A 14784-nucleotide genomic window follows, 5' to 3' on the forward strand; every position below is an offset into this window, starting at 1 on the left:
GGCACATCCTGGATCGAATGGGGACGATTTTCTATCTTCTATCCCACTTCCGAAACTCACCCCTGAAGCGTCAGCATGTTTAGGCGAGGATATTACGGGGGAGGAAGTAGAATTTACAATTAAAAACCTAAAACTTGGTAAAGCACCTGGCCCTGACGGGTTTTCTGCACTATATTATAAGAAATTTGCCCCTTCACTAATCCTGCACATCACCCATTATTGTAACCATTTAATGCAAGGTTCCAAGCCCCCGTCAGAATTCCCATCTGCCAAAATCACTGTAATACCCAAGCCAAACAAGGACCCCCTATCGCCCTCCAATTACAGACCCATTTCCCTCCTCAATTTGGATAACAAAATATTTACCTCTATTCTAGCACGCCGCCTTAACAGGCTGCTCCCTGACCTCATACATAAAGACCAAGCGGGCTTCATTCCCGGTAGAGAAGCCCCAGATAACATCTTAAAAATCCTGAATCGAATACTAAGAGCCAACAAAACCAATATCCTTGCTAGCACTGGATATAGAAAAGGCCTTTGACACTGTGACATGGCACTATCTATATAAGGTCCTCTCCTCAATGGGCTTTGGGGGGCCTTTCCTGACGGCAATCCAATCCCTGTATTCCACACCCGAAGCAAGCCTTAAATTACCAGCCACTCATAGCTCACCTATTCAGATTCATAGAGGTACACGACAGGGGTGCCCTCTATCCCCGGCCCTATTTGCTTTGGCAATGGAACCCCTAGCTACCCACATAAGAGCTCACCCGGATATTACCGGTATCTCAGTTGAAAGGAAGGAATATAAACTAAACTTTTTTGCAGACGATATCCTATTGTCCATTACCAACCCCATTATATCCTTTCCCTCTCTAATGAAGATGTTGGATTCCTTCTCAATGACCTCAGGCCTTAAGATTAACCATACTAAATCAGAGCTTCTCCTATGCAATGTTACACCCCTTACTAAATCCCTCATATTACGAAACTTCCCATTTCAATGCAAACCTCACATATCCCATATTTGGGAACGCAACTGCCCACAACAATTGACTCAGTTTACAAAATCAACTACCTACCTCTATATCGCAAGATTAAAGAAGACCTCGTGTCTTGGAATGCTCTTCCAGTATCCTGGGTAGGAAGGTAGTCTCCCCAGACTTCTCTACTTATTTAGAACCCTCCCCATACCGATCGTTACCAAAGACCTACGGGCTCTTCAGGCTGTTATCATGAAATTCATCTGGGCAAACAAACGCCCCCAAATATCCAGGATAACGATGTGCTGACATAAAACCTAAGGAGGCCTCTCAGTTCCAGACCTTATAAAATATTACAAAGCAGCCAGATTGGCTCAATTGTTCTTAACCCATCTAGATCCCAAAACACATCCATTATGGATCCCACTGGAACAATCTATGATTGCTCCTTACACCTGGAGGGCCTTAACTTGGTCTATTCTTCCCCTACCAGATGTTATCCGCACTAATTCTATTTTATCACACTTTTCCCTTCTCCTATGGAGATCTGTAAGATTTAAGTTCTCACTACAATCTAAACTCTCACCATTAACATACTTGATAGGAAATCCCGCTTTTCTCCCGGGCCTTCAGACACATGCTTTCACATGGTGGATCTCTAATAAACTATGCACTCTCCATAGGTTCCTGACTAGAGGTAAATTGCTTTCTCTATCCGAATTTAAAGATAAATATTCCCCCCCTGAACGGGAGCAGTTTACTACTAGTCAGATTTTTGCTTTCCTTTAGTCGCTGCGGGTAAATAATCAAACCATTGCTTTTACTCCCTTTGAACGATTAGTTACCTACTCACCATACAAGCAAGGCTTATTGTCCCAGATTTATGGCGTGCTTAACGCACCACCAGAGGGGGTCAAGTTACCCTATATGAGGGCGTGGGAGGAGGACATACATATGGATTACTCTGTATCCAGATGGTGCCAACGTTCCCAGACCCTTACCAAGGGGTCATGGCAAACCACATTAGCAGAGACGTCTATAAAAATCCTACACAGAACCTATCTGGTACCAACAAGATTGCACCGTATTTATCCGAAAGTATCTCCCAGATACTTTCGGGGCTGTGAGAAGGATGGTACAATGGTCTACATTTGGTGGACGTGCCCGATAGTTAGGAGGTTTTGGAACCAGATTAGCAACCTATTAACATTCGTTTTGGGTTGTGTTTACCCAACATCTCTCCAATTATGTCTCCTAGGAGACAAACCCTCCTGGCTTCACTATGCCAAATTTAAACTATCACAATTCATACTCCTGGCGGCTAGAATCCATATAGCTTTCAAATGGCGATCTCCCTCACTTAGTTATCAAGCAGTTTTAGATAGGATTAATAGGATCCTTTTATATGAACGGCTAACGGCTATTAGTATGGATACTTTCATTACTTTTGAAAAGTTCTGGGAACCATGGCTGTCCTCCTTCCACTCCACAGATCTCCGTTATTGCATTACTTTGTGATTGATGTCAACCTAGCTGTATGTTTTCTTCGAAATCTTGGCAATTGAAACTTTACTTCATATTGGCTATATACAGTGGGATGCGAAAGTTTGGGCAACCTTGTTAATCGTCATGATTTTCCTGTATAAATCGTTGGTTGTTACGATAAAAAATGTCAGTTAAATATATCATATAGGAGACACACACAGTGATATTTGAGAAGTGAAATGAAGTTTATTGGATTTACAGAAAGTGTGCTATAATTGTTTAAACAAAATTAGTCAGGTGCATAAATTTGGGCACCACAAAAAAGAAATGAAATCAATATTTAGTAGATCCTCCTTTTGCAGAAATTACAGCCTCTAAACGCTCCCTGTAGGTTCCAATGAGAGTCTGGATTCTGGTGAAGGTATTTTGGACCATTCCTCTTTACAAAACATCTTTAGTTCATTCAGGTTTGATGGCTTCCGAGCATGGACAGCTCTCTTTAAGTCACACCACAGATTTTCAATTATATTCAGGTCTGGGGACTGAGATGGCCATTCCAGAACGTTGTACTTGTTCCTCTGTATAAATGCCTTAGTGGATTTTGAGCAGTGTTTAGGGTCGTTGTCTTGTTGAAAGATCCAGCCCTGGCGCAGCTTCAGCTTTGTCACTGATTCCTGGACATTGGTCTCCAGAATCTGCTGATACTGAGTGGAATCCATGCGTCCCTTAACTTTGACAAGATTCCCAGTCCCTGCACTGGCCACACAGCCCCACAGCATGATGGAACCACCACCATATTTTACTGTAGGTAGCAGGTGTTTTTCTTGGAATGCTGTGTTCTTTTTCCTCCATGCATAACGCCCCTTGTTATGGCCAAATAACTCAATTTTAGTTTCATCAGTCCACAGCACCTTATTCCAAAATGAAGCTGGCTTGTCCAAATGTGCTTTAGCCCACCTCAAGCGGCACTTTTTGTGCTGTGGGCGGAGAAAAGGCTCCCTCTGCATCACTCTCGCATACAGCATCTCCTTGTGTAAAGTGCGCCGAATGGTTGAACGATGCACAGTGACTCCATCTGCAGCAAGATGATGTTGTAGGTCTTTGGTGCTGGTCTGTGGGTTGACTCTGACTGTTCTCACCATTCGTCGCTTCTGTCTATCCGAGATTTTTCTTGGTCTGCCACTTCGAGCCTTAACTTGAACTGAGCCTGTGGTCTTCCATTTCCTCAATATGTTCATAACTGTGGAAACAGACAGCTGAAATCTCTGAGACAGCTTTCTGTATCCTTCCCCTAAACCATGATGGTGAACAATCTTTGTCTTCAGGTCATTTGAGAGTTGTTTTGAGACCCCCATGTTGCTACTCTTCAGAGAAAATTAAAAGAGGAGGGAAACTTACAATTGACCCCCTTAAATACTCTTTCTCATAATTGAATTCACCTGTGTATGTAGGTCAGGGGTCACTGAGCTTACCAAGCCAATTTGAGTTCCAATAATTAGTTCTAAAGGTTTTGGAATCAATAAAATGACAACCTGCCTAATTTTGTTTAAACAAATATAGCACACTTTCTGTAAATCCAATAAACTTAATTTCACTTCTCAAATATCACTGTGTGTGTCTCCTATATGATATATTTAACTGACTTTTTTTTATCGTAACAACCAACGATTTATACAGGAAAATCATGACGATTAACAAGGTTGCCCAAACTTTAGCATCCCACTGTAAATCGCTGATGCTGCATACCTTTGTTTAACTAATGTATATGCTATAATAGGAATGCCACCCAATAATGTTGTATCCTCAACTTATGTTCATGTTTACAAAATATTCTATTATGTATTATATTTTTCTTGCATAAATCTTTCAATAAATACCCCATTGAAACAAAAAGACTGTAAATGTAAGTGGTACTAATAAAATAAAAAACAGGAGCAATTTGCTCCTAAGTCACATGACTGGGTAAAAAAAGAGAAAGTTAGAGAGGCAGAGTCTCTCAGAAGCAAAGATGGGCAGATGTATTGTTCACCAATCTGTGAAAAGCTGCATCTAAAATTTGTGGAACAGTTTCAGACAAATGTTACTCAACGTAAAATTGCAAAGACTTTGAATATCCCACTATCTACAATACATATTATCAAAAGCTTCAGAGAATCAGGAAAAATCAGTGCGAGCATGGGACAATGCCGACAGTCAATATTGGATGCTGTGGACCCTCAGGCGGCACTGCTTTTAAAAACAGCATGATTCTGTACCAGAAATCACTGCATGGGCTCAGGAACACTTCCAGAATATCCAATCCACAAATGCAATTTAAAGCTGTATTATACAAAGAAGAAGCCATATGTCAACAGAATCCAGAAACACCACCGTCTTCTCTGGGCCAAAGCTTGTTTAAAATGGCAAAATGGAAAGCTGCTCTGTGGTCAAATGAATCAAAATTTGAAACTCTTTTTGGGCTTAAGAGGAGAGGATTCATCCAGCTTGTTAGCAGCACACAGTTCAAAAGCCTGCATCTCTGAAAGTATGAGGTTGCATTATTGCCTATGGCCCTATCCATGCTGAATGGTATATAAAAGTTTTTAGAACAACATACAGTATGCTCACATCCAGACAATTTCTCTTTCAGGCAAGGACTTTCATATTTCAACAAAACAATTCTAAACCACATACTGCATCCATCACAACAGTATGGCTTAGCAGAAGAAGAGTCTGGGTGCTGAACTAGCCTAAAGTACAGACCTTTCACAAATAGAAAACATTTGGGGCATCATGAAACGAATATTCCAGCAAAGACGACCCAGGACTGTTGAGCATATAGGATCCTACATCAGACAATAGGACAACATTCTTCTCCAAAACTCCAGCAATTGGTCTCCTCACTTCTCAGATGTTTACAGACTGTTGTTAAAAGAGGTAATGCTACACAATGGTAGACATGGCCCTGTCCCAATGTTTTTGAGATGTCTTAGAGCCATCAAGTTCTAAATGAGTTTATTTTTTTCATTAAATGGTAAAATGTCTCACTTTCAGCATCTGATATGTGGCAGGCAAATACATTGCCGTATTTGTGTGAGGGGAGGCTCCCTTTCACAGTATTTAAGCTCACCCTCCGTAGCCTAGGACGCACGGCTCAGCGTATTTCCGGCCAGGATCACTTCCGGTTCAGCCGTGTCCAGCAGCAGGCAAGCGCAGCGGCAGCGTCAGCACCATTCAGGCATTACGTCGCAGACTTCAGGCTCCAAGTTTGGCTCAGCTCCGACTTCCTCCTGCATCATACGTCCGACTAAGGTGATAAGGTATTAGGGAGGGGGGCGAGCGAGCGATACATGGCAGGGGGAGTCTGTTGTTACGCCTCGTACATGAGCGCTGCGGTAGTACTTGCCTTAGGTTCACGCTCAAGCAGCTGATCAGTCACAGTTGTCGCGTCTGGTTCTCGTCAGTGCGCATGTCAGGTGCGCAAGGTCTGTCCTACCCCGTCCTGCAGCCATGTGTGGGCACCCGCTGCAGCATGCGCCTTCACTGGTCGGCATATCGGAATAGGTGTACTGGAAGCCAGGGGGCCCTGTGCTGGGGCTACAATTACGGAGGTGCCTGACAGGGCTGTATCTGTAGTACCTCCCAGGGCTTCCAGTCCAAGGGCTTCCGGTGCACAGTGTCCTAACCTACAGCTGCTGAGTCATTAAAGCAGGGTAGATGCACGTGCCGTTCACTCCGGTATCTGCTCACACAAACATAAGCTGTCGCTTTGGTTTCTTTTCACTGCGTTAATAGAGTCATACCTATCGTTCAGGATAAGTGAAAGGGAATGTTGTAATTTATATATCAGTGTACGTCCATTACTAGAACTGCCACATACAGATTTTGAGGGGTATATATATACAAACCGGATTCCAAAAAAGTTGGGACACTAAACAAATTGTGAATAAAAACTGAATGCAATGATGTGTAGATGGCAAATGTCAATATTTTATTTGTAATAGAACGTAGATGACAGATCAAATGTTTAATCCGAGTAAATGTATCATTTTAAAGGAAAAATACGTTGATTCCAATTTTCACGGTGTCAACAAATCCCAAAAAAGTTGGGACAAGTAGCAATAAGAGGCTGGAAAAAGTAAATTTGAGCATAACGAAGAGCTGGAAGACCAATTAACACTAATTAGGTCAATTGGCAACATGATTGGGTATAAAAAGAGCTTCTCAGAGTGGCAGTGTCTCTCAGAAGCCAAGACGGGTAGAGGATCACCAATTCCCACAATGTTGCGCAGAAAGATAGTGGAGCAATATCAGAAAGGTGTTACCCAGCGAAAAATTGCAAAGACTTTGCATCTATCATCATCAACTGTGCATAACATCATCCGAAGATTCAGAGAATCTGGAACAACAAAGTTCTTTTTGGAAATCTGGGACGCCATGTAATCCGGACCAAAGAGGACAAGGACAACCCAAGTTGTTATCAACGCTCAGTTCAGAAGCCTGCATCTCTGATGGTATGGGGTTGCATGAGTGCGTGTGGCATGGGCAGCTTGCATGTCTGGAAAGGCACCATCAATGCAGAAAAATATATTCAGGTTCTAGAACAACATATGCTCCCATCCAGACGTCATCTCTTTCAGGGAAGACCCTGCATTTTTCAACAAAATAATGCCAGACCACATTCTGCATCAATCACAACATCATGGCTGTGTAGGAGAAGGATCCGGGTACTGAAATGGCCAGTCTGCAGTCCAGATCTTTCACCTATAGAGAACATTTGGCGCATCATAAAGAGGAAGGTGCAACAAAGAAGGCCCAAGACGATTGAACAGTTAGAGGCCTGTATTAGACAAGAATGGGAGAGCATTCCTATTTCTAAACTTGAGAAACTGGTCTCCTCGGTCCCCAGACGTCTATTGAGTGTTGTAAGAAGAAGGGGAAATGCCACACAGTGGTGAAAATAGCCTTGTCCCTACTTTTTGGGGATTTGTTGACACCATGAAATTCTGATTCAACATATTTTTCAGTTAAAATGGTACATTTTCTCAGTTTAAACTTTTGTTCCGTGATTTATGTTCTATTCTGAATAAAATATTAGAAGTTGGCACCTCCACATCATTGCATTCAGTTTTTATTCACGATTTGTATAGTGTCCCAACTTTTTTGGAATCCGGTTTGTACGTCTTCACATTAAGGTTGCTTGATTACAGGTGGTAACCACGGTGTTTGTTGCAGGTCATATAAGAACATCATCCCAGGGCACCCAATTGCCACATCATGTCTCCGGTCACTTATTTTGACAAGTTATTCTAAAAAAAAAAAAAAAAAAAGTGTAAGGAAGAAAGAAGACATTTTTATTTATTTTTTTAGTACCCTCAGCCTACTTTAATCACATCATTTTTATTTATTTTTCTCTTTTTCCTCTTCGTTCACTCAGAGGGGTAGGGCATATCCGTAATTCTTACAGGTAGGTGACTATTGGTCTTCATGGTGCAGGTGCTGTGTCACTGTCTATTAAGCACAGGGGTGAGGCACATCGGTACAGGCCCGCTAAATTCCCATGTTTACAGGTACTTTTCTCACAATCCATTATGATGCTGCCCACGTTGCTTGTAGCTGTAGGGTCCTTTCGTATGTCTGTCACGACCACAGACCTTAAGTCCTGTCACGACTACAGGCATGTTTTCAAAATCTGCCACGTATACGGATACGTTACTTAAACCCTCGCACAACTGCAGGTGTCTTGTGAAGTCTGTTACGACTACAGGCGCTCGAAGTCATCGCGCCGCCTGAGCCGTACAGCGCGGGACACAGGCCGGAAGAGGCCTGCATCGCATCGCTCCAAAGAGGTAAGTATAAGTGTTAATTTTTTTTTAAATATATACAATACTTAGTTTTAATGGAACATGATTGGGGGGGCCGGGTCCTGTTATTACTGGCACATAATGGGGGGGGCCCTGTTATTACTGGCACATAATGGGGGGGGCCTGTTATTACTGGCACATGATTGGGGGGGCTGTTATTACTGGCACATGATTGGGGTGGGTTGTTATTACTGGCACATGATTGGGGGGGCTGTTATTACTGGCACATGATTGGGGGGAGCTGTTATTACTGGCACATGATTGGATGGGGCTGTTTTTACTGGCACATGATTAGGGGGCCTGTTATTACTGCCACATGATTGGGGGAGGGCCCTGTTATTACTGGCACATAATGGGGGGGCCCCTGTTATTATTGCCACATGATTGGGGGGGCTGTTATTGCTGGCACATGATTGGGGGGGTCTGTTATTACTGGCACATGATTGGGGGGTCTGTTATTACTGGCACATGATTGGGGGGGCTGTTATTACTGGTACATGATTGGGGGGCTGTTATTACTGGCACATGATTGGGGGGCCTGTTATTTCTGGCACATGATTGGGGGGGCTGTTATTACTGGCACATGATTGGGGCTGTTATTACTGGCTGATGAGAGGCGCTGGGGGGCTGATGAAAGGCACTGGAGGGCTGATCAGAGGCACTGATGGCTGCTGGAGAGGCTCTGGGGGCTGCTATGAGGCATGGGTCTCTTATCTGAGGTCTGATTGGGGGTCATTCATATTGGGGTCTGAGTTGAGGTGTGATCTGAGGCTTTATTAACATTGGAGATCTTATTGGGGCTGTTAGCTGAGGTCTGATTAACATTGGGGGTCTGATTGGTGGTCTGACCTGAGGTGTAATGAAATTATTTTTTCTTATTGTGCCCACTTCCAGCCCAGAGCCCAGCTGCCCAGAGCACTGATCCGGAGCAGCTTGGAGAAAAAGGCCTCACAGCCTCCCACACTCCTTCTGCCCGGCCAAGCCAGCCAGCACCCCTGAGGCCAAGCCAGCCAGCACCCCTGAGTCTTCAGAACTGTAAGTAAATTATATATAAGGGGAGATTATTGTTTCGGCGGCGGGGGGGGCAGAGAAAGTACCCGGAATAACTGAAATACATGCCAAACGTTTGGTTAATTTCTGTGACCTGATAAACAAAGAACTGTTCCTTTTGCATATTTTTTTGTTGTGAGATTCTTCACACACACACACACTTAAAATTTAACGATATAAACAATATAAATTTAACGATATAAACAACTCGCAGTTTACTGAATAAGAATATACCCGGCGAGCAAAAATGCTGCCCCCCCCAGATTTTTTTAGGGGTTCCTACACCCATGCTCACAGCAGAGCTGTCAAGGAGAGGGATTCCTTTTTCAGCATCTGCCAGGAAAGCGGAACTATATAGATTGTTGTTTTCAGAACCCCCTGCTTCTGGGGAAGACTCGCTATCAATGAATATGATCCAAACTTCGCTGACACAACTTCACGCAGTAGTGAATACGATGGCATCCTCTTTGTCGCAGTTTCAGACCAGATTAGAGGCAGTAGAAAATACGCCTCTACTTCGAATACTGTCAGTATCAGTACTGCTGCGCAGTCACTCACTCAGTCCTCCATTGCTGGGTCTCAAATTAACTCCCCGAACATAGCACCATCTCATTTTATATCGGCCAACGTGCGTCAGGACATATTAGATGGTAAGGACGTCAACCTAGCTTCATTGCTTATAGCCACTCACGAAATACCAGATAACAAAACCATAGCGTGCGGGGAGGTATCAGTGATCTTGAAGTCCAGAGATGTCAGGCTTAATAGAAAACTCACTGTAGCAGAATTTGTTCTAGCATTCAGTTTGTTTAGAGATGTGGTGTGCTCAGTGAGTCCTAATAGGAGAGAAGAGCTGGATCTTTATTTGTTCAAAGTCGTAGATTTAGCTAACAAATATGGTGGCACAGCATTCTATGAATATCATAGATCATTTTCAGCCAAAGCAGCAGCTGCGTTGAGACAGTTTCAGCATACAGTGGACTGGTCCGTCGTAGATACCGAGTTGTTTTGCTGGCATTTTGCAGGTCTCAAGGCCCCGGCATGTAATAACTGCGGCTCTTATTCACATGCAACTGATTGGTGCGCTAGTGCTAAGGCAGAGTGGTCTCAAATTAGTTATACCCCACAAACCTCCGCTCGCCAGGCTTTCAACAGGCGTAGACAAGTTAGGGCGCCCAATAAAATACCTAGGCAAATCACAGATATGTAATAACTTCAACAGTACAGGTTGTTATTATAACCAATTTGGCTGCTGCACCTGTGTACCCTTTGTTTCAGGGCTCATTCTAACACCGTGTGCCCACAGAAGGGGCAGCATTCAGCGTGACTAAGCGTAGTAGATGCAGATTTACTGGCTACGTATTTACTAGGCCATCCAGATCAGAGTTGGGTACAATTTTTAGTGGATGGTCTTTGGCATGGGTTCCATACAGGTTTGGTAGCACTACCGCAAGCTACATACGAATGCAAGAACCTTTTGTCAGCCGTCAGAGACCCGGACTCGATTTCACATCTGTTAGCGGTGGAGTTGGAGAAGGGCTACTTGATAGGTCCAATGGCGCAGTCCCCATATGAGTGTTGGAGGGTTAACCCCATAGGTGTTGTCACAGGGAAATTTTCTAATAAAAAGAGGGTAATCTACGATTTGTCAGCTCCTCATTCACTCTCCATTCCAAGTCTGAATTCACTGGTACCTTCTGAAGAAGTTTCCATGAAATACTCATCTATCGATGAAGCGATACAGGTCATCCTCTCGTTAGGGAAGGGGACTTGGTTATCTAAAGCCGATATCACGGACGCATTTAAGTTACTGCCCTTAAAACCTCAGTTATGGCAGTGGCATGGCATCAAGTGTCAAGGGCTGTATTATTTTGCGAACAAGTTGACCTTTGGCGCTAAATCGAGTCCCTGGTTGTTTGATCAGTTCGCTCAAAGTTTGCATTGGATACTATCAAATGTTTTTCGGGTTCATCATGTAATCCACTACTTAGACGACTTCCTGTTAATCGAGCCACCCACACAGGTACCACAAGACCTCACAGTGTTAAGAGAAGTTTTTGGCGATCTAAAGGTTCCGGTAGCTTCTAATAAGGTAGAGGGTCCAGGCAATATCATTACCTTTTTAGGCATTCGCTTGGATACAGGTAGTATGAAAGCGAGTCTACCTCAGGACAAGTTAACCAGGATAAGAGAGGTAGTGCACAAACTGGCACGTGTTAGAGTCACCACAAAGGCAGATCTCCAGAGTCTTCTTGGTATGTTAAACTTTGCAATGAGAATAATCCCACTAGGCAGGTCTTTTATCTCTAGGTTGCTGAAACTTCTGCCTATAGCCCCAGATCAAGATAGCGTGGTTAAATTAGATCAGGATGCCTTAGCAGATCTCATGATGTGGGATAAATTTCGAGCACTGTGGAATGGCGTGTCCTTTTTTGTTCCCTCCATTTCGAGTCAATCCCCGGTCGTCCACACGGATGCGGCCTCTTCCACTGGGTTCCGGCAATTCACGGGAATTGGTGGATGACCGGTCCTTGGCCACCTGAGGTACTGGCTATTCCAGGCTTTCTACAGTCATCCCCCTTTTTGAAATATATCCTCTAGTGGCAGCAGCTCAGGTATGGGGAAGTCTATGGGGTAATCAGACAGTATTATTTTTAACAGATAATGCAGCGCTGGTGGACATCCTCATGAAGGGCAGGTCTGGGTCTAAAGAAGTCATGGCATTTCTTAGGAGATTTGTGTGGTTATCATTACAGCATCGTTTAAATTTTGTTTGCGCACATATTCAGGGACAGAGGAATGTTGCCGCAGACGCTCTATCCAGACTTAACTTTCAATTCTTTTTTCAGGTTTCTCCAGGGGCGGATCCGCTACCAGCTACGATCCCGCAGCACAATCTGATAGTCATGCATTAGCACCACTACTACTCACAGCCAGATCCTTGGTGGAGCAATCCCTCTCTAAAAATACCTTGAGAGTATATAAAACAGCTTGGTTGCTGTTTAACAAATTTAGAGATTCACATCCACCGCTAGATCTGGGGCACATAACTTACCTAATGGCCTTCATCGGGTTTTGCCACTCAAACTTGAAGTTAGCTTACAATACAATCAAATTATATTTAGCAGGGATCCAGCATTACTGGTATCTCGCTCACCCACAGCAGCCTTCTTTATTTACTGCCCATCCCATCAAAGCAATGTTTCAGAAAACTACGGCCCGTCAGCCTTTTACAGGACCCATGTTTAGGTCAGTGACCGACATGCTACAGGGTTGCCCTTTTGGACTCGAGATTAGTAGGTTAGTGAAAACAGCATTATATTTGTGTTTCTACGGGTTCTTAAGACCCGGGGAATTTACATGTGCAGCCACTTCCACGAAGTTTCTCCGTAAGAAAGATTTAACTCATGATAGTTCAGGGTACCTGCTAAACTTAGAACAATCTAAAGCCGCGCGACCAGGGGAAGTGGTACATTTCAGGTATTTTCCTACTAGTAACCAATGGTGTCCAGTCAAAGTCCTGAGCGAATGGGTACTTCACATACGTACGTTACCTCCGGACTCGTCGTTGCTGCCTTACAACAATGCGCCTCTCAGCATTCAGGTATTTCTCAGATACATTAGAACACTCTTAGTCAATATCGATGTTAACCCAGCCAGCATTACGGGTCATTCATTCCGCATTGGTGCCGCTTCAGCCGCCTCTAAAAACAATGTCCCGGTTCATGTCATCAAGAGGCTAGGTAGATGGAAGTCCTCGTGTTATGTCACTGTAACGCACCTAGTTGATCAGTTAGGATCTCAACTGCGGAAGCAATGGACATGCACTATTATCCCACTGCCCTTGTTCTTGGCTGTGGGATTCGCGGTTACTCAGTATGTACCCCAGGCGTCTCTCTCAGTCTTGGGCGGAGAGTTTGGGGTAACAAAATCATTTACCGTTATCCATCTAATTAGTTACTGCTGGAAAGGGAGGTCCCCCAGTATACAGGAGTCACAAGTTAGTATAAGCTTGTGCACAGTTCAGAGTTAGTATCTAGTATGCAATAAGTTCAGGGTTAGTATATAGCATGTCCTCAGTTTAGTATATAGTATGCAGTAGGTTCAGAACATGTCCACAGTTTAGTATATAGTATGCAGTAGGTTCAGAGCATGTCCACAGTTTAGTATATAGTATGCAGTAGGTTCAGAGCATGTCCACAGTTTAGTATATAGTATGCAGTAGGTTCAGAGCATGTCCACAGTTTAGTATATAGTATGCAGTAGGTTCAGAGCATGTCCACAGTTTAGTATATAGTATGCAGTAGGTTCAGAGTTAGTATAGCATGTCCACAGTTTAGTATATAGTATGCAGTAGGTTCAGAGTTAGTATGGGAGTATCGTCTCACACCAGTCAGGAACCACCCCACTCAGAGTTCCAGGACATTAATCAGAGCAGGTAACAGGCATATACTTGCGGTTAGTTGGTCCTGGCTAGGAAGCCAGCAGTGGGGAAGCCAGTGGCAAGAAGGTAGACAGTCCTTCATGCTGTTGTTAGGGATCCAGGTCTGGATATGTGGACAGAGTCCTCAGATGCAGTGGAGCTAGCAGGGTGCGCACTCCATTAGTGGAACACCCTGCTTAGCACCTGTCTTCTATTTAAGGGCCGGACGGTAAGTGGGCGGAGTCACAGGACGGCCCAGCAGCCACTGTGTTCCACGCTGGAGTGCAAGCCAGCGTAACAACACAGGCGGTCACTGCGTTCCACGCTGGAATGCAAGCCAGCGTATCATCGCAGACGGCCGGTGCGTTCCACGCTGGAGCGCAAGTCAGCGTATCGTCACAGGGAGCCGCTGTGATCCAGGCTGTACTGTTACAGTACCCCCCCCCTTAAGGGACCCCTCCGGGGTACCCCACTAGGAGAGGGTCGGTTGGGAAATCTTCTATGGAACAATCTTTGGAGTCTGGGAACATGAACGTTTTGCACATCTTCCCAAGAGTCATCCTGGGGACCATACCCCTTCCATCTAATGAGATACTGGATCTTCCCCCGTCTTCTTCTGGAATCAATGAGCTGCTCAACTTCAAATTCTTCTTCTCCTTGGACCTCTATCGGAGGCAAGGGTCGAGGATCACTTGATGGGAACGGCCTAGATCTAAACGGCTTCAGTAGTGACACGTGGAATGTGGGATGTACCTGTAATCGCGGAGGAAGGGTGAGTCTCACCGTGTTGGGGATAATAATCCTTTCTATCGGAAAAGGACCCAGGAATTGTCTTCCCAATTTCTTGGAAGGTACCCCCAACCGAAGGTTTTTTGTTGATAACCAAACCGAGTCCCCGACCTGGTAGGGAGGACTTTCTCTCCTACGACGGTCGTAGTAACACTTCTGTCTTTCTTTTGCCCGTTGAAGGTTGTCTTTTAGCGTCTTAAGGGTAGTTTGC

The sequence above is a fragment of the Bufo bufo genome, chromosome 2, assembly GCF_905171765.1.
Source record: "Bufo bufo chromosome 2, aBufBuf1.1, whole genome shotgun sequence".
Lineage (NCBI taxonomy): Eukaryota > Metazoa > Chordata > Amphibia > Anura > Bufonidae > Bufo > Bufo bufo.